We start from the raw sequence: 26,400 nt of genomic DNA on the forward strand, positions 1-26,400 counted from the left end.
ATAAATTATTCTATGATCCTATGTTTCTTGTTGAAACCATAAAACTTTAATGGTTAGACTTAAATTCTTCAATAATTTTGAAAATAGGCAACTCATTTTGGCTTTGGCTTATACTGGCTGAAGTTCCAGAAGGGAAAATATGTTCGTATTTCACTACACCTTGTTTCTCTTTTAGCATGCCTGTTGAAGAGACATTTCCAAAGTCTTGCTGTCACTGCTCAAGTTATTTCATTTTTTGTGGTGTCTCCCAGTATAACTACTTACTGTGACTCTCGCTGAGATTGATTCTGGGAGAGATCGTTGGCTTCCAGTCCCTGAAGTTATTTTTCCTTCTTTTCCCTTTCCAAGCCAACTGTTCTGTTAGCAGAATTCTCTCTTAGCAGGCAGCTGGCAGTGCTGTTGCTCAAGTGTTTTTGCTGGTGTGTGTTCTTATTGAGATATTGCCAATAAGATTCATGATGCTTCCTGTTTGAATATCTTGGCCATTTCAATGCCACTTGCACAGCAAACTGCCTTATGGCAGACAGATTTTTTCTTTTTTTTTTTTTCCCAGAGTGACTGTAATATTCCAGAGTTACATGCAGAAAAAGTCAGAAGCTCTGCATGAGTTTCCTGTTGTTCACTCTTTTTTTTTACTCTATACAGTTTGTAGTCTTTTTTTTTCTTTTTGTTGATTCTGGGTTCTGTGCGCTGCTTCTGTCTGTCACTTCATTATCAAACAGATGGACTTGCATATTTCTTATGTCTCTTTTAAAGAAACAGCACTTCCTTCTTCTGAAGTCTTATATTCAGAAACTAACAAGGAAGCAGTAGTCAAGTTTTTAGTGGGAAAAAATTTAAACCCATGTCTGCAATATGTCTGAGATGACTAGAGTGCTGAAGAGCTTTTTGGTGTTGTTCTAGCCCTGTGGCAATCCTACCCTATTTCTCCAACTTACTGACAAGATAGGAATTAAAATCTCAGTACTTTGGTCCTCAAACAGTCCCTGCAGGAACTGAGTTGTCATTTGAGTGGGCAGTCATCTGACAGAGAAGTGCCAGGTTCAAGGTTTCTGATCCCAAGAAGAGTAAGCAATCTATGTTTCTCCCATCTGGGAGCCCCTGTTCTGTCACTGCTGAGCCTGTCTCTTGGGAATGGACTGGGTCTATCTGTCTGCTAAAGAATGCAGTTCTACCTGGCTGGTATCCTAACTATCCAACATTTCACACAGGAGGAGGTGAAATACTCCAGAAGTTCTGTTGATCTAGAGTGATTCTGCACCTCATCTTAAAAATATTTATGGAAGCAGTAGGCATCCAAAAATACATATATATAAGACGGAGTGATATTCTTGAAATGATTGTTATTCTCACTTGTAGACTGCATTATGTTTCTACTTCGATTTTAATTCAGTACGTTTTATTATTATAAACAATCCTATGTGAAGACTATGATTAAACCCTCAGAAAGCTGCTACAGACAGCTTGTTCAGCTGTGATGTGTTCAATTCTTGATGACTGATTTCCAAAACAAAGGGACATATATGAATATGCAAGAAGGAAAATCTTTGCCTAAGAATGACTCAGCAAGGTTGTATGCTTCTTACCTTTCTTTGAAATGTTCAGAAATGCTGTAAAAGTCCTTCGTTTCTTCATTATTATAGGCTGAGAGAGTATAATCTTTACAATTATAAAGATTATTTATATTTACAATAAATATTAGTATGAAAGATCTTGACGATAACTTTATCAGAATATCAGTATATATATTTACAACAAACTGCTGCCAAAAAAGATATATAACTGAGAAAGTAGTTTCTGAGTTGTATGTACAGATAGAATGACACAAAAGACAGTTCCTACATGAATGTATATGAACATGCTTTAAGCTTGCACTGTACAAGCAAAACAGCAAGTATTAAATATATAGTTCTGAGCTACTTCGCAAAAATCACACCCTCATAATCAATATGTAAGCCATGGTTTCTGAGAACTGAAAAGTAGGTAGGACAATAGGAGAAATCTTTGATTGCACGTTCCCAGCAGCATATAACAGAAATAAACCTTCTACCTCAAAGATCAGAAATATGTAATGTAGTGTCTGAAAATAGAAATTATACGAAACTTGCTAATGTAGCATGGCAACAACTTTTTCAGAATGTTTTTTTGTTGGGGAGAAAGTGAATCTAAATATTTCAGTAACAGGGTTTTTAGTTTATCTAGAGGTATTTTTTAAAAAATGTGAAATAGCATAAATAAAATCAAGTGTTTGGCATGCAAAAAATATGATTAGTTGCCTCTGTGCATAAACATTGTTGGTTTGTTCAAAACCTATTTTATATCACAAAAAATAAGTTTGTCAGGGGTTTTTGTTGTTTTTTTTTGTTGCTTTTTTCTTGTTTTGTTTTGTTTTTGGAGAATTTATGTATACCCAAAAATTGAACTTGACAGGAAGTTTACCTGAATTCATATGGTGATTTTGGCTTGATTTTGCATGGTAGGCTGATATTTTGACTCTCTACTTTTAATTATAGCATTTTTGATCAGTTGTTAGTGTTCAGTGAAATCAGTTTTGCCCATTTTTTAATTCAACCACTATGTTGTGAGGAATTGCCACTGTAAAAGTGAGCTATTTTTGAGGTAACTTGTCAGTGTCACCTACAAGAGCTGGTTAGGATTTTCTTTGGACATTGATTAGGACAAGAATACAGGAAAATTTTTTGAGAAAGACATTAATTCTGATGAAAATTAAATTTCCCAGAAAAAAAGAGTGGGAATCTAAACTAGAAAACCTCTTATTTCATGTGAGAAACCTGGTTGACTGAAATAATGCCTAATATAGCAACATTATCTTTCTATTGCTCCTTCACTGTTCTCTCATACTTTATCAGTTAAAGCCCAAGTATTTTCTCAAGTTCCTAGTATACTAGTTCTCTTGGCTGCATTTACTTTACCTAATCAAGATTGTTCTCTTTTTTTCAAGCATGCCTGTTGACATATTTCTAGTATTTCAATATGTGTTGCCATTTTCTAGCAACTATAATGTTCTAACTATATATCGTAACTATAGTTCTAACTATAATGATAGAACCTGCATAATAATTAAAACAAAACAAAATAAGCAAAAAGACACAATTAAAAAAATCCAACCAAACTTAATATAAGGAAAGATTTTTGGTTTGGCTTGGGGTTTGGTGTTTTTTTTTTCATTTGAGAAGTTTACAGTGTCTAAATCTTGGAAAATAAAAATTCACAATTTTGGACCTGTTCAAAGATACAATTTCTATAGAGGCCTGAAATGTTCAACTTCACGTGGTTTGACCTTTTGTGAAGGCTGAGTTGGTTCTTTGCCTCATAAAGTCAAAAGTGATTTTTTTTTTTTCCAATTTAATTGCGTTTTTAGAATCTACTATAATATAACAAAGCTATGAGATGATAATACAAATATGACTGCTTATGTGTCATACTTTTAGTCTTTTACATTTAGAAATATGAAAGGGATGCTAACTTTTTCAAAAAGTGTATGTCTATTTCTCTCATAACAGGAAAAACAAAGAGAATACTGATACACTTGTACAAGTTTTCCCATGCAGACTTAAATGTGCTTCATTTACAGCTTTGACTAGAATTATGAGAGTTGACAAAATATTGGTAAAAATGATTTTAAAGTATTTTTGAATGTCACTATGACTGGTTTTTACAAGACACCAATATATTAATATAATTTAAAATAGTTCTTGGGCAGTTCTTCATCTGAATAATTGCTAAGTCATCCCTTTCTCTTAGGAATTAAGATGGTGCATTCAATATTATTTATTCCTTAGACTAGGTCACAGGATATTTACTATACTTGGGTTTAGCAAGTCAAAGTCCCTCTTTTAGGAACTCTAACCAAACATTCTATAGCAACCTCATGGTCTTTCTGAAACAGAAATATAGAGAATTAAAAGGCCTTTGAGGAGAATTCTAAAATCTTCTATCTAAATTACTCAAAGCTCACCACTCTGTAATGTTTGCCTGTACATACTTTTTTTCAGATTCTCCAGGAAAGCCTTTTAGCAACTGTCTTACTGAATAGTTCTCAAGAAGGAACATTTTCCAGAGAAAGAGTGAGTGTCACCTGTTATCCCCTGAGGGTTCCCTAATTCTTGAGCATATGGCATTGTCAAAATCACTTCTGTTAGCTCCAAAGGATATGAAAACAGATGTTATGGAGTCACTACCAGTGCCATTTCTTTAAGTACCTGCTCCTGTGTTGCTCATCACAGGCCTTTCTATTTGTTTTCCTGAGTCCTGCTAATGTAACCCACTGTAGACACCCAAGAGAACACAGTTTAACTGGAGTGGTGGTGAATTAATTAGCGGTTTGATGTAAAGAGTTTTCCAACTTTCACATATTTTCTTAGATGTATTTCTTTTCTGTACCTTAAATGTCCCAATTTTTATAAATGCCCAGCATCATACTGTACATGGGGTCTCTGACAGCAAACTATTTTTGATTCTCAGGGCTATAACTTCAGCATGAACATTCTGACATTTGATATGGAGAATGGATGTGGACTTTGTAAAGGCACGATTTGAAAAACTCTGTATGAAACTTAACATTTTTCTCTTTCTAGCAATTATCTTTGATCAGAGCTCTATAGCAGTGGAACAGAAACTCAGACGCTGTTCCAATTATCATTCAGCATAAAGTTGCAGCAATTTTTTCTTTTCCACCGCGTCTCTATCACCTGCAGTAAACTATGAAGTGTTGTAATATACATGTATAATAGACTTTACAGAAAGGCAAATGTGCATGCTTGTTTTAAAAGGGGAGGAATTTGGGACAAGAAAGAAGTTTAATCTTAATTTTACAAGTAAGACACTAACTTCAGGTATTCCCCCCTACCTTTTGTTTTCTTTTTCTTATGGAAGAATTGCTTTTGATGAGAAAAGTGCCATTGTGGTGTCATGTGAAGGGTACACCTCAAAAAACTAAATAAGCAAAATTAAAAATATACTTTTCCAGCACTGACCAAATAAAGATGTTTTTAAAGAGATATCAAGCTTAAGATTAAAATTTAGACACAAATATATGTCACAATGTGAACATTAGAAATCTCCCTTTTGCTTCATCTCCTTTGGTTTCATAATTTTGCAAAGAAATTTTTCATTGAAGAGTTTTGGAAAAGTTTACATTCTTTTCCCTAAGAACAAGCTAGCATTAGACTTTAAGTAATATCCTGGCAAGAAGTTGTCATGTCAATCCATACTGTATGTGAAAAGTGAAGATGGGACTCAGTAGGGGAGATTTAGTTATCAATGACAAGTCAAATAAATTAGAAAAAACAACTAATTCCTGATGATATAATTTTGTTTCCCCCCAGTTCAGCTTCGGATTCATCCTTGATGAACTTCATCTCTAACAGAGCTGTCACAATTCACAAATAAAAACAAAAGTGGATAAATGATGTGTCTAGTCAAATATGAAAACTATAGGATCAGTCATGTAGTGACAGCTTTGAAATTTAATTGGAATGCTATATATTTTGAAAGTTTTAAATTGTGCTAAGCAAATTTATGAAGTTTTTCTAGTAATATCACTTAAATATGCACAAAATATTAATAAAAAACAGTTTGAGATTAACGTTAAAATGCAAATAACCCCAATCATTGTAAGAAGGACTTGCAGTAGGAAATTAGGTTTTTTCCATACACTAGCATAAACAAGGCTGCTTTTGTAGTTATCTGGACAGCAAAACTGAAGTTACAGATTTAGACAATGAAGTTAGTTTAATTAATAATAGAACTACTTTTATTCTTTGTAATTGAGGTTACATAAGATCAGCTGCTGTGGTCTTTTTCTGAGGCTATTCAAACACTGAAACTCATGCTGATTGACATAAATAAAGATGGGTTTTATCGGTTATGAAAAGTCAATAGCATGAACTGTGAATTCAGAAAAACACTATTTTAAACTAAATTCAAGCTCTAATTCCTATAAATGTAAAATAATTTTTGGTTTAACATTTAAATTTTCTTATAAATCATGCACTTTAATCTGTTTGAAAGTGAATATAAGATTAGGATGCTTTCAGTTCAGTCTAACATCATTTTCTATAAACTAGATCCTGAAGCTGTACATTTTTGTTTGTTCAGTTTCCAAACACGCATTCTACAAGCTCAGTGTTTATCCAAAGAAATAATAATGTAAATTTAACTTAAACAAAATTATTAAGGATATACTTCCATTTTAAATCAGCTTGGTAAGAGAGTATTCAAAATACTTGATCTCATGGTTATGTTTGTTATTGACAATTATATGCACATAATTATCTGAACAGTAAGCAACAAAGGAAAGAATGTATCAAGAAAGTTTTATAGCTTGTCCTGTGTTGTTATTAATGGAGAAATCTGACTTTAAATACTGATGCAAGAAATGTCTTTTCATATTTTTTTACTTTGATAATTAATATAAGATACTGTTCTTATTAAAATAGAGTAAATATTTTTAAGTGGATAAAAGGAAATGGGCATCTGCATTTCCAGCCAAATAATTACCCATCCCTCTTCTTCTAATTGATTCTTAGACTTCATGTGGCTTCAAAGGCTTTTTGAATATTATTCCAATGCTTTCTGACAATTTTCCTATTAGGACATTTCTCATAGTAAATTTTGGTTTTGTATTTTCTTTTTGCTGAGACAAGATTTCTTTATCTACATATTTTCTTATGTTTAAGAGCATATGAACTGGGAGAAATATTGTCCTCCAATACTGTAATCAGCTTTCTACTCTCTGTTAGCAAGTGGAACTGGTACTATGTTGGCTAGAGACATAATTTAAGGATAATAATAGATCATCCCTGCTTTCCAGCTTTCCACCTCTTCCTTCCTACAGCATGACACTGCAGATTGCTCAGACTAGTATTTTTTATATATGTCTTACATACTTCATATAGCGTAGGAAGATTTAAATTAACTTGCGTAATCTTAACTTTCCAGTCTTGCAATAAATCACACATCCAGTATTAGAAAGTATATTGTTTTTCTTTTCTACAGTTTCTTTACTTTCACGACAACACAACATGTTTATAGACTGAGATTTTATGAAGATGTGAAGTCTCTGGTCCTTACTCCCTCTGAAATCATTGAACAGATAATAAAATTTTAAACTCTTACACCACAACAAAACAGAAGTGTCCTTAATGGTGGATTGTCCAGGTTTATATTCTTATACCTTTCTTCTTAATTTTCCAGTTTCATGTTTAGATTTTGTTTCTTAATGTGTTTGTGAATAGAATGAGATTTAGCTGTGGTAGTTAGAAGAACATTTTTTCTATTTTCCTTACATCAGCAAACCTGTGACTGTTCATGCTTAACAAGAATAAGCTTCAATAAAGTTGAACTCTTACAAAATAATTCCTCTTTTTTCTCCCCTCTCCCCCAGTAAGGTTTAACTATGACTCATAAGTAACTGTGACTCATATGTAAGAAGCAGTGAGCAAATGGCAAGTGGACAGGTAAAGGTGCTCTCATACCTCAGCAGAACCTTGGTGATGCAGAGTGTTTTGTATTTTCTAGCAACTAAACATTTGTGTTTATACTTGTGCATCATCTTATTTCTACGGCATGCTGTCAATTTTGTCACATAAAATTAAAATGACTTTAGCATCCATATAGTTTAGTCCTATATAAAATATCTAGTCATATTTAGTCTCATGCCAAAGGATGCTGAGGAACTGCAGAAATTACAATTTGATTGTTAAATTGTTGAAAATGGAATTTATCTTTCAAAGTATGAGTATACTAAATTTTGGAAACCTCAGGGTAGATATACAACAAATAGAAAGAAAACCCACTAAGAATGTGGAGGCCTTCTATCCTCTAATATATACTCTTAAAATCTATTTTTATATTAATTTTTTAATTGTTTGCAGCTTCAAGGGTGGCTTACTTCAAGGCTATTCTGAATGTAAACTATTCTGGGTTGAGATCTTATTTCCTATGGTTTGTATACTATAATATCTGTAATACCTGCAATTGATGAAAAGGTATATAACTAGCAGCAATTACTCTGGAACCCTGGTTAGATAGTTTTTCAGCAGTACTTATTTCTTTAGGAAATATCTTGTACACTACTCCAGAAATGCTGATGATTATGCTGATGTCTTCAAAACTACTCTTAAGTTTTGGTTTTCTCTGAAAATGAACAAGCAATCCTTTTCAAATTGTACCTGTTTTAAATCAGACTGCCCCACCACTGCAATTATCCTGGGACAGTTGCACCTTTGATTTTCCACTGCTTGTAAATCAGATGCCTTATGAGGCCAAAACTGAAAAGTATATTGCAACCAACAAATCTTTCCCTCCAGTGCTCACTGTACTATAAATGAGTATAAAGCTCTGAGTGGTACAAAAATTGCATTTGAGAAAGACTGTTTTGATATGGGCACCTGTAGGTACCTGGTAATGGCTGTCAATTTACTTTAAAGAACCCAATAAGGTACTTGATACACATCTTGTCCCTAGAAATTTTGTTTTACAGATAGGTAAATTCAATGTTTGTATTCCTATATGAGTTCTAAGTATGAGAGATGTTTTTTTTTTTTTTTCCCAAAGCTTAGCAACCCTATGTTTGGTTACTTTATATTCTCCACATAGTATGAAAAGCTGGACTTAGTTTATAGTCTGTTTCTTCACCATTATGGTGAAAGGTCTTGTTTTGCTCCAGTATTTGACAAACATTTCTGAGTGGCTCATCTGGAGTCTCCTATTCAAAGCTTTGTTTCTTTATCTGCTTTTACTTACTGGGATGTTACCAGCTTAAATTTACAAATACATTCACAACTAAATTCAACCTTGCATCAGAAAATGCACAGCAAAAGCCTAAGTTCTTTTAAACTACATTTTTTCTACCTGAACCTTTGAGTTTCCTAGATTTTTTTTGCTGTTCGCAATGCTACTGCTTTTTTAAATAAAGCAAATTATCCCTGTTTCTTCTGACAATGATTCTTATATAGCCAATTTCACAAAAATGTCCTTCTTTAAAATGTGCTTTAGAACACTTTCCAAGGGCATTGTATTCTTTTACATTAAAAAAAAAAATAATTCTGCAGCACTTTGTATCTATTGCAAAACAATGCCCTTTGTTGGACATCAATTTGTAGAAGTCTCCAAAGTTGTTATGCATGTCTTGTGAACGTTTGTTTCATTGCTTCCAAGTTAGCCAAAAATGTCTTCCTTTCCAGACCTTTGAAATGGAAGCAAAACTGAAAATGTGCCCTTCATTTCTGTATGTTGTCAGAGATGGCCTCAAAGATGTAACATTTAATCTTCCAAAACAACCTGCATAATTCCCTATTAGAAATGTCACATTGTAGTGTGTTGGTCTATGCAACAGTGAGAAACTAGTCAATTTGTATTATAGTGAAATCTCAGCAATTTCTTTCTAGGGTTCAGCTTGAAGGTTGAGAAATGCAGTTGTTATTCTTCACACCTTCATTTTCCTTACTTAATTCTGATTTGCATCTGAATTCAAAGAAAGGAGGAAAATAATAAAAATTAGAAATCTTCATTTCTTACATTCTCAGAAAACACTGTTTGAGTTGGGTTTTTTTAACATAAAAAATATACTGTTATAGATATTCATGATACTATATACATTTTGATCTTTTACAAAAAGGCAGATATATCACTTCATTTTATATTGGGGTAGCCAAGGTCAGCCCTACCACCCTTCCTTACATGATGCTTGATTTTGATAGAAAATTCCAGTGGGACCCAAGGTAGTATTTTCCTCTCAAAAATTGTCACCTCCTTCCACATTGTTATCTTTATGTGGCCACTAATTTTATTTTCCAGTGTGTTCTCTACCAAGTGCTAATGCCAGGATCAACAGCCAATGACTTGCTGGATTTCTTCTGGCCTTTTTTAAAAGGAAAAAAAGGCATTATGCTATTCACCTTCCCATTCTCTCTTACCAAGGCACTACTGGAGCAGAGACTGGGTGTAAACTGTTGAACTGAATATTATGCAGAAAACCTTGGTCTTTCTACATTTTTCCTCCTCTGGATGAGACCACTTTCAAGAGAGGTGATGCTGTGGTGATACTAACTGAAGCAGAACAAGGTAATATTAGCTGAAGGTAATAGAATACAAGGTATCTATCCATTGCATACAGGTGTTAATGTCTGCAGAATTATAGACATCTGGAGAATTGATTTACCTTGTGACTTTACTAATCTCACATTAATAGCACAAATTAAATCAGCATATTTAAATTATAGACATTATGGCAAAAATAGTATCAAAAGATAAATCTGAAGAATCATTAACAAAGGAAAGGCGATTGTTTCAGTGGTGTAACAGCTTGTAAGATGGAAAATCATGGTGTCCAATCTGTGATCTGTGAAACTTGACTATAAAAGAGTCAATATGTGAATTTTACAAAAAGGGTATCTTCAGAAATAAATCTCTATTTATTAACCTGACAATGGATGGAAGTCTTGCAAAGGCTTGTTCACTTGGAGTGAAAAACTTGGAAGTCTTCACTATCAAATGCAGAGTTAAAATATTTCTATTTTCAGCACCTGAATTTCTCTTCCAAACAAAATTTTCATGTGAATTCTCATACCAAACACACAGTTTCACTATTTATACCAATCTGCATTTAGAATTTACCTTAAACAATTTTTTTTCTAATCTCCATTACCCAGAATTCTCTTACCCTATGCTTTCCCTGGTCTCTTTTGAATGCCCTTTCCATGGCAGGTTCAGCAGCCAGCTGTTAGCCTGACGCTGCCTTTACGCGCAGGCACTCGACTGCAGTGCTTTGTGGAAACCTCCTCTCCCACCTGCAACTGTCAGCAGGATATACTGCTGAAAGGGGCTGTGAAACCACATGTGTTCTGCATGTATAGCCTAAAGAGTAATTCCTACTGCTAAGAAGAAATGTGGTCATTGCTTTTATTTCAAAAATATTTTCTTCTTTGAGATCTCCTGCATAGTCTGAATTATTGCATTGTGTACTCAGCTAAACAGAAGAATGTGAGGGAGTGGGGGGTGGTTTTTATTTGTGATTTTGGAATGGAGTTTGGTGTGTTGTGTTGGTTTATTTTAAGAAAGGACTTTTCATTGTTTTCCAGTTTCAGTTTGTATCAGTATCTAAATAAAGGGATAACTGCAAGTACACGAGAGCTTCTAAATCTAAATTTTCATGTGTGACTACAGGTGCTTTGAGTTGTATTTTGGTGTCTTGATTTATAGTATAAAATCATAGAACTATAGAATTGTTTAGGCTGGAAAAGACCCTGAAGATCAAGTGCAACCATTAGCCCAGCACTTCTAAGTCCACCACTAAACCATGTCCCTAAGCACCCCATCTACACATCTTTAAAACACCTCCAGGGATGGTGGTTCAACCATTTCCATGGGCAGCCTGTTGCAATGCTTGACAACCCTTTTGGTGAAAAATGTTTTCCTCATATCCAATCTAAACTTCCGCTGGTGCCACTTCAGACCATTTCCTCTTGACCTATCATTTCTTACTTGGGAAAAGAGACTGACACCCACCTCATTACAACCTCTTTTCAGCTAGTTGTAGAGAGCTATAGGTCTCCCCTTAGCCTCCTTTTCTCCAGGCTAAACAACCCCAGTTCCCTCAACCACTCCTCATGATTTGTTCTCTACACCCTTCACCTGATTTGTTACCCTTCTTTGGATGCACCCAGTGTCTTTCTGGTAATGAAGGGCCCAAAACTGAACACAGGATTTGAGGTGCAGCCTCACCAGTTCTGAGTACAGGAGGACCATCGCTTCAAGTCCTGCTGGCCCCACTATTTCTGATACAGGCCAGGATGCTGTTGACCTTCTTGGCCACCTGGGCACAAGCTGGCTCATGTTCAGTTGGCTGCTGACCATCACCCACAGGTCCTTTTCTATCAGGCAGCTCTCCAGCCACTCTTCTCTGAGCCTGTAGCAATTGCATGGGGTTGTTGTGGCCTAAGTACAGAACCCAGCAATTCACCTTGTTAAACCTCATTCAGACCCAGTCTGCCAGATCCCTCTGTACAGCCTTCTTATCCTCAATCAGATCAACACTCCTGCATAAATTGGTGTCATCTGCTGGGGGTGCCCTTGATCACATCGTCCAGATCATTAATTAAGAAATTGAACAGAACTGCCCCCAGTACTGAGCCCTGGAAGACCACTTGTGACAGGCTGCAAACTGAGTTTGATTCTATTTACCACCACTCTTTGGGCCTGACCATGCAGCCAGTTTTTTACCCAGCAAACGATATAGTCATCCAACCTACAAGCAGGCAGCTTCTCCAGGAGAATGCTATGGAAAATGGTGTCAAAGGCTTTACTGAAGTCTAGGTAGACAACATTCATAGGCAGTTATTTCATAGTTCTCCAGCTGCACAATGGCTCCTCCTGTTTGTTGCCCATGCTGCATGCACTGGTGTAGACAAATTTCAATCGGGCTATTGATCCAGCTACCTTTGGAGGGAGAAACTCTATTCCTGGCTGGAATTTCCTAATGACGGAAAATACTTTGGCAACAGAATAATTATCATTGTTTTAATTTAAATGGCATAGTGCATAGATTTTCTTATCTCCAACTATGTGCCTCCTCTGCAAAGGAAAAGAGTTTAGTTCATTGAAGTTTAATTTGACAGTCTGATAAACTACATATTGTGAGAGTTGTAGAGATGACTAATCTAGAAGGCAGCAGCTGGTCTTACTCCATAAGCACTGGCATCTCTGAATGCATTCCTTTCAATTCTCGTTCATCTGACAGAATTTCAGTCCTTTTCCTGTTGTGATTTCCTGTGATCATTATTGTGAAATGTTTGTACAGTGCTTAAACATCTTGATCTTACTGAAAGAAAACCATGTTCCTTGTACTTCATCACCTTCAGCTTTGAGTTGTAGTTCCTTGTGATCAAATGTAGGCACTTTGAGCTTGTCTGTTCTGTTCCATACCTAAGTGGCCTCTTTTTTCTCTAAGCAATGTGCAAAATGAGGTTCACCTGCAAATATGTAATTCTTTCTTTATTCTACTATTAACCGCATTTAGGAAAATGAGACTTTCACAAAATACCATTTGGAACCATTATGTGCTTTAGAATCTTATTTTTTTTCCTTCAAATTACAATTTATCCTGTACTTACAGAGGATATGCATTAAGGCTCTCTTTGACTGCTTCCCTTTGAAATCAGTATCTTTAGGGGTGTCAGAATGAGCACCTTCATTATCTAGATTTCTCTCCATAGCCTGCTGTCTGATTATAGATAATATGAGTAAACGTTAACTTAATTACTAAGTATATTGCAGCTAAAGATGCCTGGTAACTATAGTTATGAATAGATTCTACCATATAATTTCATCCATATACATGACCTCTTTTGTTTGCTTATAGATTGAGTTCAATTTATTTGCAAGCATGTCCATGACAAGTACAACAGTTGCATATGGGAACCCAAATAAATATTGGCAAGATATGAGACTTCAGAAAAAAGCTTTCATGACCACTTCAACCAAAATCTATTTCTTTGTATGCTGTAAAATACTCGTTCTGAAGTAACTTAAATATCAATATGCACACATCTTTAAACTTAAAAATGCATCTATGAAACTGTCACCTCTTTTTTTTGCTCTTATGCTAATTCTTCTTCCCTTATCTCCCTTAGCCATTCCAAACAACCTTAAGAAATCTTACTTTGAACCTCTCAGATAATAAAAAGCAAAGACCTGATCTGAAGAAAGCATGTGCTTGCATTTTATTTTTTTTAATTCCACAATCTAAAAATTGAGGTTCATGCCATGTATAAAAATGTTCTTGAGAAAATCATGTGTTATGAGTTAACAAACTGAACAGTACAACCTTACTAAAAATCAACTAAAATGTGGTTACACTTATGATCACAGATGCTATTTCTCAAGGATCCTAGGTCATGCCAGTATTAAAACCTTTGCACATTTCTGTTGGAATATGAAGTCTTTAGAGTTTGTCTACATGGAAAATTTACTGGCATAGTTTTTATTGCTGTAGTTACACTGCCCTGATTCTCCCTGTAGTTGCTTATTTCAGAATAGGCACCATGAGAGGGAGCTGTATCAGTGTTATGGTTACATTAAGTTGTTTTTTTTTTCTCATAGAGCTCTTTATAGATAAATCTTTAATGCAGTACATAATTTTCATATTCATATCACAAAGACACAAAAGTTGTGACTTACCAGCATAAAATCACCACAGCTGGAAAAAAAAAACGTAAAGTCCTAGTTTAATCACCACTGTCTTTGCATCTACTTGAGAGCTACAGCTACATTAGTAAATTACATTGCCTGAGAACATTCTCCATAAGTAGAATAAGTTTATCTATAGAAGTAGGTTGTTAGAAATCTACTTGCAGCAGCTCAGCCCATGCTAATCTCCAATCTTCCCAAACAATTCCCATCTACAGTTCAGCAGTTAAAATGTCTCTGGGACCTGTTTCAGCCCTCCAAAAATATCCAAGCAGACCTTTTAACTCCATGTACTGTAACTCCAAGTGCTCTTCCATGCTGTTGTGCTGCTCTGTAGTTGCACTGGAGAGACAGAGAATCATACTATGTATTTCCACCCTTAGCGGGGCAGAGCAGCCTCTTGTTCTCACAGAAAGGTGGAGTTGCAGGGGAAAGCAACCTGAGATTCAAGGAAAGCACAATGCAGTTGCAGTCAATGAGGAGATTGTGCCTCAAAAGACTGGCTAAATCTCTGATGCATCTCCCTCCTTACCTGTACTGAGATTAGTTATACATGGATGTAGAATGCTCTCCTCCTTCATCTGGCAGAAAACATCTACACTGCTGAGAAAGGGATAGGTAGTACATATGTTAGTCTCTTCCAGCTTTCTGTTTCCCTCCTGTCTCTTCCCTAAGTCCCTGACATCCCCTGAAGTATAAGCATGGAAGATCCGATCATTATTATGGTTTCCTTTGCCTGTAAAATGAAGTGAGGCCTACAGTTGAACTCATTTAGGTGGAGAATGAGATCTGGATGTTGTGACTGGTTATGTTGTGATTAGGTATGTTGAGTAGCAGTGGCATGCAGTAGAGGTCAATGCGATAAACAAGGAAGAGGAGAAAATTTCCTAAAGCCTTTGTGATACCATGGTAGGAAAAAAATGATGTTATAAGAATGCCCGTCTGTGTCATACAGATGGAGAAACAGCACTTAAAACACTTAAGACAGAGGTACAAGTGAAGTCTGACTCAGCATCTACAAGCTGCAAGTGTACAGTACATACAGCTCAAAACAGTGGGATATAGAAACCATTCAGCTGAGTGTGGGTGGTAGGTGTCTAGGGCTCATCCAGAAAGTCTGTGTGAGAGTACTGTGGAGGCAGGTGGAAATCAGCCGTGTAAGAGGGTTAGACCAGCCAAGAGGCAGCTCTGATTTAGCAGAATGAATGTTGCACTCATTGCTATCAGATGGTCTGTGGTACAAGCAGATGGTGTAGCAATGGAGAGACGGGGGTCTTTGAAAGCAAACGGTCCATATCATATGATAGGGCTAGAGGGAGTGCCCGTTATAGATTTTCAGGTTCATTAGTTTGTCTGTTTCTTCTAGCATGGGGTTTAAGTCAAAAGAACTGAGGTACAGCAAGAGAATGTGTTGGTGCCATGTAGAGGAGAAGAATCTAGATCTATTTTTAAAACCTGTGGGGCATGGATGATGCAATGATGCTACAATGTTAATGAATATTTTAATGGAAAACCCCTGAACTAGATGGGGGCACTGAAGTCAGGTATGTGAACTAAAGGATCCAATCCTGCTTTGAAATAGTTTTCCTGCACTGTTATGCAAATGTGTAAGATGCTCCAGATAAAAGGTCTTTTGCACAGCACTAACCATGCTGATGTCCATCCTGTCACTCAGTTTTGTACTTCAAAATCAGCAGGCCAAACACTGCAATGAGATGCTACAGGACTAGAGATCCTGATCCAAACAAAGGTTTTGCAGTTATTTTGAATGGCTGCAAGTTTCAGGCAGAACTAACCACAGTATGTGTGATCCTTCCCTGATAGTCTAACAGCAGCTTTCAGTTGCTGTAGGAATTCTGCAGGGGCCTATCACTGCAGAGAGGGAGAGGACAAGTATGTATTTTCAGTGGGTTTACCAATGCGCCCATTTTAAAAATCTCTGCGCAGCTGGGGTTGTGCAGTATCTTCACACTAGGTTTGCTTGGCCTTGCTGACATTGTGGACATGCACAAGCCATGGGTAGATGAACTGAATGATGGTCTTTGTACGATCTGTCATAATCCTGTCTGCCATGGACTTTTTGACCCCAAGATGCTTACATGCTGACTAAGAAAAGTCACAGAAATGTTCCTTAATTTCTGACAGAGATGCAGGACACCTGGAAAGCCATGTTCACATTTACTAGAAAAACACAGTTTCTGCAGTAGTCCTTTCCCATTTAATCACAGTTTTTGTGTGCACAAGGAAAAATCCTTTTTCCAAATATTACAAGGGACAAGATGTTGAAGACAAGAAGAAAGAGGACAACTTTTGAGATAGTACCAGAGTAAGAACAATCAATTTAAAGTATTAGGAAATTAACAAAGCTATACACTGTAGGGATATTGCCTTCAAAATGTATGGGCAGTCTAAATACCGATAAAGCATTCTTTACATAAGGTCAGCATGAAGAAGAAACAGTTGTGCATGAGTCTATTCCCATTATGCTGTGTTTTGTGGGCAGACCCTCGAAGCACCTGGCTGGCAACTGATAGAAGGTGAAACTCTGCTGATATCCTTTACAGACAGTGTGTCTGGACACCTTCTGAGTAAGCACTTTATTTATTTCTGTCAAAGTGCAGCGTGATGTTAGAGATAAGGTGTGGGCCTTTCTCCCTCAGCAATAACCCCATAGGTTTTGGTTAGCATTTCTAATAAAAATGTTGTTCTGCCCAACTTTGAAGAGGTGCTTTATGTTGTATGTCTAAACGCAGCATATGTCAAGTGAAGATTTAAACAGTTACATGTGATTATGAGGCAAACACTGAAACTCAAAACTAGAAAGCATTAGGTTTTATTAAAAAAGAAAAATGTATTTTGATATCAGGTTTGGTGAAGGATTAAAAAAATATTGTTTCTAACACAGTTTATACCTGGGATTCAATTGTGGATACCAAATACATGAGCACTTTGTTAACTTGACTCCCTTTTCTTTTTTTCTAAAAAAAATTCTGAAAAAGAATGATTGATGATTGCTACTGAAAAAGAAATTAACTTTGGTTGTTGCCTTGTAGCTCCCTCTGTTCTATATGAGATGTCGTCATTGAAATGTTATTATTCAGAACTGAGAAATATTGGAGACCTACTGCCTAAGGCAGAGAGGAAGTAGAATGAAGGCTGTGTAATTGAACCTGCTAACAATAATGTTGATTATTCATGTGAAACACAGGTGCATAATCAGAGGAACTAGGAGAAAGGAAATGTATTAATTCTTAGTCATGGGACAAAGTAGAAGGTCCAGACACATTTTTTAACGGAGTATTATTTTTCACAATATGGAGAAAGTAGGCTAACAGACATGCACAGTTGAATAAATTTCTGTTTGAGACTCCTGCAGAAAAAAACTCAAACCAATCCTATGGTGTTTTTTCTTTGAAAAGTGCAAAGTGACAGGTCTTTGTGATATACAGAATCTTCCACGTCCTCCAGCCGGTGTGCCTGCTCCATGCAACCTGCAGGTGACACTGCACAGGCACAGGAAATCCTGCACTTAGACAGGGTCTGTCAGGCATCAAACTGTGTCTAAAGGTCCTCTTTCTGAAGGATGTGGGAGGGGTAACACCCATCAGCATACTCTAATCTGAGTAAATTTACACAGTGAATGAATTACAGCTTCAATCTTGGATTGTAAATCAAGTGAAGCCTGAAGCTGCAGGCTCAGCTCCTGCAAAATAAAAGCATTTAGGCAGGTTGGGTCTGTGTCAGGAGATGTAGCAAGCCCAGGAGGTACAGCAGCCCCTTGAATCCTTCTCTGTGGTGCACACAGGTGTTTTACACACAGTCATCTTCACTTTCCCTCCAAAAGGTGCAAGCGCATGATGACTGGTTCTCAGCATTTTAGCCCCTACTTGTTTACTGGGAAAGAAGGACACAGCATATGAGTACTAAGCCACAATGCAGTATGTGATGTATAGTGTACAATACATGATAAAACTTTTGCATTTCTTAAGTTTTACCAGGCTAAATTAGCCTTCTATTCTGGAAACAGTGTTTTACAGAGTGAAAGGTAGTCAGTAGATAGCCATCTTAATGCACAACCTGGGAGTTCATTTTGTGGTTGTCATAGCAACAATACACCATTTAAAACAAAAATGTATCTACACAATTTGCAAAGACAATACATTGCACAATTAAAAATGAATTAATAGAAATTTCAGTAAGAAAAAGAAGTGCTTAGTTAAAACTATTAAATTTGGTATTGTGCAGGTTTTATGCAAGTCCCACTTTACTACCACTGAAAATTAAACAATTCTGTATTATGGTAGCATATAATAGGAACAGGATAACAGTCTGTAAGTGATCCACAAGTTTCTTCTGAAATATTGCAGTAGTATTACAAAGTAGATTTGTCCATGGTTAAATATTTTATGTTGATATTCAATACCATGGTAGATGTGTAAACAAAGTTCACTCGATCACAATAAATGCCTCAAGCACAAACAATGATAAAATTACAGCTTAGTGTAATTTTCAAGAAGTTGCAACTTTCAATTAAAGGAAAGAATGTCTAAGAGATGAATTCTTTTTGGTTGGTAACAAGAAACCTTGGGAATTTCCAACCAAATCCTTTTGGAAGTGATTACTCTTTACTATTATTAATATTATTAAATATAAGAGATTTTTTCTTTCCCTGGTGAAATCTGATCTCCCTGAACAAAAACAGTGAGATGCAGTGCATCCAAAATAATATTCAAGCACTCAAGTGTTTAGTTTACCATGCCACAGCTATCAGGATCTAGTTGTTGACTCTTGTATTTTTTTGGTTACATCAAGTTGTTCAGATATTTGTTTTCTAATAAAATACTGAATCCCATAAATGTATCTCTTCTAGTAATATCTATACTTCACTGAGACTTGACGTTTTTACATTAAGACTCTGAAAACAGAAGAACAAAAAAATACAAAAGAACTGGAAGACTTTGGGGTATATGATAACTACAGAACAATGGAAAAAAATAATAGAAGGAATATTCCCAGCCTAATAGGCCAAAATTCAGAGAATCTCTGTATTCTGTAAATTGAACTGATAAAAACATGAGGAAGCTGTTTAAAAACCTTCTGCTATGATTCTACAATTCTATGATGATTAAATATAAAGCAGGCAACAATAATGTGATTTTCTTTTTCATCACAGGAATATCACGTAAAAAATTATATATGATTCAAGATCTTAGTTGTCCTTTTGGTGAGGGGGGACAGTGTTGGCTCTGAATAAGATTTATTTACTGGAAGGAAAAAAGAAAGGCAAAAAACGCAACAACCTCAAGGCAAAACTGACATGATACCAGCTGGATATTTTAATACATTTTAAGGCCAGGACAGGTAAAACTAATACTATATTGCTGCAATTCAGAAGAAAGATAAATGACAGTTTCAAAAAAATAATTATCTCAAAAAATAATTGTTCAAACTGCAACTGTACATATATTTTGATGTAATTCCATTTCCAGCAGAAATCCATGAGGGAAGTTTGGAGTTTTCTCCAGGTTGCTCAGAGTTTTCAGATATTAAGACTCAGGGTCTTTTTTATGTACTTACATTTTTAACAAATCTCTAATTTTTTTTGCAGTTGATACTTGAAAACTTCAGTTGAGAGAAAATTACAACATGGCTTTTGCTGGTGTGATCTGAAGCCCCATATCTCATGATCAACCTGTGTTCCCTACAGATATCTGATAGGTTCCATAACAGTATTGTATCTGTTAATTTTAAACAGTTTCAAGGCAGACATTGAAAGAGGATAAAACATGTACTTTACAATTTTGTAAGTAAGTATTAGTCTTATGAATTTTATTGGATTGTCTGAATCCATAAACCATTCATTACTTCTAGTATCAGTGCTGCTAATAACATTATGAACCTAAACCTTCTTATCCTGCTTTATGCTTGCTAAAATGTTCCATAATTACTGTTGATTCTCTTAATAATAACATAGCCTAACTATTAAGCCAAAAGAAATTGACAATGGCAGTGTATTTAATCTATATTAAACAGGAACTAACAAAGAAAAAAAAGAACATAAAGGCAGAGAATTTCTCTCATTCTATGTAATCTTTTCAGTGACAAAAATTAGTTTGTGTAGCAAAATAAGACTTCACAGTCCAGAATTGAATAAAGATCTCTAGATTAAAAGTACATGACAGCAAGCAACAGAGCAATAAGCATTAAATATGACCTATAGGGGTCTCACAATATCTGTGAGAATAAAATAGCAAAATCAGAGCTGGAATTCTGTCCTTCTGATACACCTGACTGCTCATGTGTTTTTAGCTCTCTCCAGCTGCAATCTATCTCTCTCTAGCAACAGTCTTTGAACAAGTAGGAATAGGTAAAGGGGATCTTTCCAGACTGTAAAAACAAAACCCAAACAAAATCCCTAAAATTCAAAAAGGTACAAAAAATGCACACAAAGAAATAGCAAGATGCTGTGAGGAATTCATTGCTCTTAAAATGTGCACACTGGGACCTATTGTTGTATATTATCAGTTGCAATTCTGAGTTTCACTATCAAAGCAGATTCATGAAGCACTAGAAATTTTGTCTTTACAGCATCAGGTCACATAAAAACTAAAGTTATCCTATTGCAATGATGTAGCAAAGCTCATGTTGGAAGACATTACTAATGTAGCATCCTAGGATTGGGCCGTGGAGGTGTAACAGTGCTGGGTATAGAATAAAGGAAGATGAGAGCTTTATATTTATGTTTAGCATAGGCTTAAAAGTCCTATTGTTGTGTAACAGAAGATGCTGGTTCTTTTTGGATCCCAACAAGAAAGCCACACATTAATACACCAGAAAAGGTAACAGTAAGTTATAATATATTACATCCCTAATGATGAAACCCTGGGATGATACAACATCACACAGACCTTTCTGTTGAGGGAATGGCACAGTGCACAAAGTTCCCGTTCACAGTGAGGTTTGCTGTTACTGCAAACTTTAGGGTTTTTTTCTTTCAGGATTCCACATAACCTGTGAGGAGATTTTGAGGGACCAGGTATGGGTAAGAATTCAGGGAAACCTAACAGCAACCTGCAAAGATCTGCAATCAAGAAGATTCACAACATTAAATGATGGGAGGACAAGAGACAGGGAATCAGAGTTGAAACAAGAGATAAGTTTCACATGGAATAGAATAAAACCATTTTCACTCTGTGAATAATAAAGCAAAGGAACAGTGTTCCCAGGGATTGTGCAGTCCCCATCCTTGAAGGTTTTTTTGATGTAACAGTATAAAGCCTAACAGCATAAAGTATTAAAGACCTCCTGAAGTTTCTTCCAACATGAATTAACCTATGATCCTTTATAGTCATACACTTGTAAAATTGTGAGGCTATACATGTTCTTCATGTATTGAGCACTGTGTTCTTGAAACTTCTGCAGGGGCAGGACAAGGAGGAATGGCTTTAAACTGAAAGAGGATAGGTTTAGATTAGATTAGATGTTAGGAAGAAGTTCTTTAGTGTGACGGTGGTGAGACACAGGAACAGGTAGCCCAGAGAAGTTGTGGCTGCCTCATCCCTTGAAGTGTTCTAGGACAGGTTGGATGGGGCTTTGAGCAACCTGTCTAGTGGAAAGTCTCCCTGACCATGGCAGGAGGGGGTGGAACTGCATGTTCTTTAAGGTCCCTTCCGATCCAAACCATTCGATGATTCTATGAAAATTCTTTCAAATGCAGCTATATACCATCCAAAAAAAAGCTATGTTGTCCTCAGCCTGAACAGTACTCAAGGAACTTGTGGAATATATGTAAGCTAACCTTCTAATACACCTACCTCATGCAGTGGGTCACTGGGTACACCTGAAGGAATTCACACAAAAGTCCGAGTTCAAAATTGAAATACAAGAAAACTGTGTTAAGAGGAATGAGCTTTGCTTTTTTTTCTCTTTGCTATGTATTTTCCCACTGCATTTTGCCCTTTCTTGTAGTGTCTTTGCCTGTTCCTGTGAACACTAAATTCTGTCTGCACAGAGGCCAAAAGATATATCCAGTGACAGCAAAAAGAGCTATGAAGACAGAGCCATTAAAAATGTCTTTTATCTTCATGGCGAGTAATACTTACTTATGAACTAATAAGGATTCTTTTATTACGATGTCAGTTGTACTATCAATAAAGTATTGGCTACAAATAAGGTGTGTACCTTTTCTGCTGTTAAGATTTTGAGGGTGACATAGTTTATAAGTTATTAAACCTCCATAGAGATGATGGGATCATGCATATGTGTAATCTTGTTCCAAAACTCTGGAATATGTAAGCCACTCTGGAATTAAGCATAGCTCTTGCCTAATTCCAAATTTTTAACTTGAAAAAAATCCTAGTTGTGGTGTTCTCCTTGGACATCTGGAACAGAACTTTGAGACTTCCTGACATTCTTCATAAAAATATAGCAAATAAATTGGGTAGGGGGAGGTTGTTTTTATGACTGCTAAAAACACATTTTGCACAAAGATTCATGTCATCCACTTATTCTGTGATAAATAGATTCAGATGTTTTTGTATTACTGCCTCTACACTTTGTTATTGCACTTTTGGTTGACTTGATAGTAAATAGTAAGCTGAGACAAACTGTATTCTCTGGAAAATGCGTATATGTGTTTTATAAGCTCTATGCATGCACTTTGATTGTATTTTTAAAAATATCCTCAGTGAAAAAATGATTTTAGGTAAAACCTTATGCATAAAAGTTGTAAGCTGATGCTAAGAATGTTTTTATTCATGATAAAAGCTCTTAGTATACCACAAATATACATTTTCAATGTTTGCAATGACAATTTTTTATTTTTTTAAATAGTTTGTGTCTGAGTAGCTATGGGGCTGATATTTTGTTTGGCAATTTACAGAACACTTTATATTGCTTAACAGACAATTTATCTACACAATGGTGTTTATACAGACAAAAACTTGTTTTCAAAGACTACTTGCAAAGACTGCATAGATTTCTGGTTGCATAACATGGTTTCTTGAACTTTTAACAAAATCTCCTAAATCTCTGCTTGCAATATAGAATCCTGAGTTCTGCACTTAAACAAAACTTTCTTCAAATAGTTTTGGAAATTCTACAGTTTCAAATCTAATTGATAGCTTGCAAGAGTCTGATAGACAACAACACTGACATGCTCTGGTAAGAGCCATAACTATGCCTAAGTACTGATTTATTTGAAATGCTATATAAGAGTGGGAAACAGTGCTTTCTTGCTAATGTGTCTGATGATAGTCTCAAATGTTAAAGTTTACCACCCTGAAAAGTGAACTTTTTTTAATTGTTGTTTATTTATCATTTATAGCTTATGTTAGGGCAAGGTTTTTTATATGAGCTAATTCTCCTGTCTATTGCCTAATATAACTGAGAAAAATATTTTTTAAATGAGAAAGACAACAAAAATGCAGGGGTAGTGATTTCTAATCACTATAAATCATTCCCAAAGCAGAATACTTTTCAGGGATGAAAACAGCTATCTTACAACTGAAGATTTTTAGCTTTACCAAAAATCTATCCTGCAGTGTGGTAGTGGTTTTAATTATTATGATTATTATTTATTTTTTCCACAATGAATAAGAGATTTTTACAACATTAAAACCATTTTTTCAGGTGAAACTTCATCAGGCCCATAGTGGAGAAAGGATGTTTCTACCTAAGCACCTTTTTATCTTCATGCTTTAGTACTCCAAGATTTTTTATTCTGAGTGAATCTGGAGCTTTTGATTCCTAAGTGTGAAACCTAAAATTCGTCCTCACATAATTTGAACTGCTTTCTTGTACCAGCTCTCCAACTCTACACGTCCTGCCTTTCAGAACTCTGGTTCTGTTCTTGCTGAAATGAACGATCTGTTGAGCTGTACAGAGCTAGCTTTTTTGAGAAGAAAAGCAGTTTCTGGGTTCAAAATTTAATAGATCTATTACAAATCTAGTCTATTGTTTCATGCGTTTACAGCCTGAAAGAATAAGCATCCAATAATTTAAGCACCAGTGCATGAGCCCCTAGTTAGGAACTCATTTGCACACTAGTCCCAGTTTACTTATAGTGTTGATAATTTTTTAATACTCCCTAGGTAATGCACACAAATGTGCCATGTTCAAACTGGGCTTGGGTTTTGGCAGTTTTCAGATATTGGGCACATAAAAGCTGGGGCACTTTTATTTCTTATCTATATTTAGGTGACAGAAAAAAAATAACAAGAGTATAAGGATCAGCAATGAATCTTGGCCTGACTTCTATGCTAGTAATTTACCTGTACAGCAAGCAGAGTGTGTGACAATATTCACACACAAAACTGACTTGAGTTTACCTTCTGTGGTTGTACACTTCAGAAGTACTTTGTATTTTATAGTTTGGTTGACTGATAGCTGGTTTTGTATACAACTTCGTTTTTTTAACTTGTTAAAAGCATTCATTTGCTGTAACATAAAGTAGTTCTCAGATGTTCATTAAAGAAAGATAGAAGCAATACAAGTGTTGACCTCTTTTGCTTTGCCTAGGGATCTTTTTGAAATGCTGATGTCTAAATAGTAGTATTTGCCTTTCTTCAGGAACTATGGTGACTGCTGGGTCTCCAAACCTCGAGTGCTTCCTAGAGCAGCAGTGTTTTTGTTTTCATTGAACTTCTGTCACATTGTATTGAGAAGGTTAATTGTGATAACTGACTTTCAGGAGAATTACACAAGTGAGAATCTACTTCATTGATTGTGCTGTTTTCTTGCTAAAATTTGTGCACCTGGGTGCTGAACTGAATACAGCTGCATCGAAGATACATGGAGTGAAGAAGTTGGATTTCTGGAAGACACACTTGTACTGAGAGAAATAAGTGGTAACTATTTATCTGAAGAAAATTAACCAAATATCAATATTTACTTGTGAACTTTAAAATTTCCAGATGACCAAAGAATATTTACAGTAAACATAAATAATTCAATGGTTGAAACCAACACAAGAAAAATACTGAATTATCTGTGTATTATTTGCCTTAAGTAAAATATTTTTTTTATATAGTCTTGCAACAACATCTTCTCTATTACATCCTGAGAATAACCAAGAGAAAAACACTATAAACATTTGGAGCAATATTATCTTTAAATATGTGACCCAGTTAGACTGATAATATGACACTACAGTGCAATGGCATGATAGGGAAATTAGTGAAGCAAAACTCAACCCAGGGTATTTATTTATAAAGTACTTAAACAACTGGATTTTATACATTCACACTCTCTTGCTCTTATGCTCTGGCTAGGATCACTTATGTGAAATAAGAAAAGCTTGCCAGTTCTTCCTGACTGGAGATGATAAAAAAAAATCTGGACAATTCTTTTGCAACCCTTCAGAGTCACCAGAAGTTATGTCTGAGAATACTGCTGATTTCTGCTGTCATAATTTTTGATGTCTATTGTATGCTAAATTGATGCTTATTGTATGTTTTTCCTCATTTGTTGGTACATAGTTAAAATATTTCTGAAGTCTGTATTTTGAGAAAACAGAAAAAAAGAATGTTTTGTACCATATGAAGCAATGTAGTTGCCATCTTTTTTTGTGTGAGGGTAATGGTCTTCAGGTGGGTAGTCATTTGTGCTATGATGACCTTTTCAGACTGCAGGCTTTTTCTTCTTGACGTATGCAGCATCATCCTCAGTGCTACCCATAAGAACAGTGCCTGGGGAAGGGTGTCCTTTCCTTCCCAGTGCAGACCACCTTTTTTAACCTTTTTCTACTGCTCCTTCTGATGCCTACACACATGAATTTCATTCATTCTGCATCTATACAAACTTTACTATTTCTGTTATAAATTTCTGCAACATAATGTACAAATATTTACATTATCTGATGATTTGCTGCCATAAAACTGCAATGTGCAATGTGATATGACTGCAATGTGATACAACTATATATATTCATAGGATTAATTATAATCATATTTGGAGAATCTCTTGAAAATTATATATCACAGAATCACAAAATCCTAAGGGTTGGAAAGGACCTCAAAAGATCATCCAACCCTCCTGCAAGAGCAGGGTAACCTAGAGTACATCACACAGGAACTTATCCCAGTTGAGTATCATCAGCAAACTTGCTGAGGGTACATTCAGTTCCCTCATCCAGGTCGTTGATGAAAATATTAAACAGCACTGACTCCTGAGGGACTCCACTAGTCACAG

The sequence above is a fragment of the Pezoporus occidentalis genome, unplaced genomic scaffold, assembly GCF_034315485.1.
Source record: "Pezoporus occidentalis ecotype Australia unplaced genomic scaffold, CSIRO_AGI_Poc_V1 ctg15, whole genome shotgun sequence".
NCBI lineage: Eukaryota > Metazoa > Chordata > Aves > Psittaciformes > Psittacidae > Pezoporus > Pezoporus occidentalis.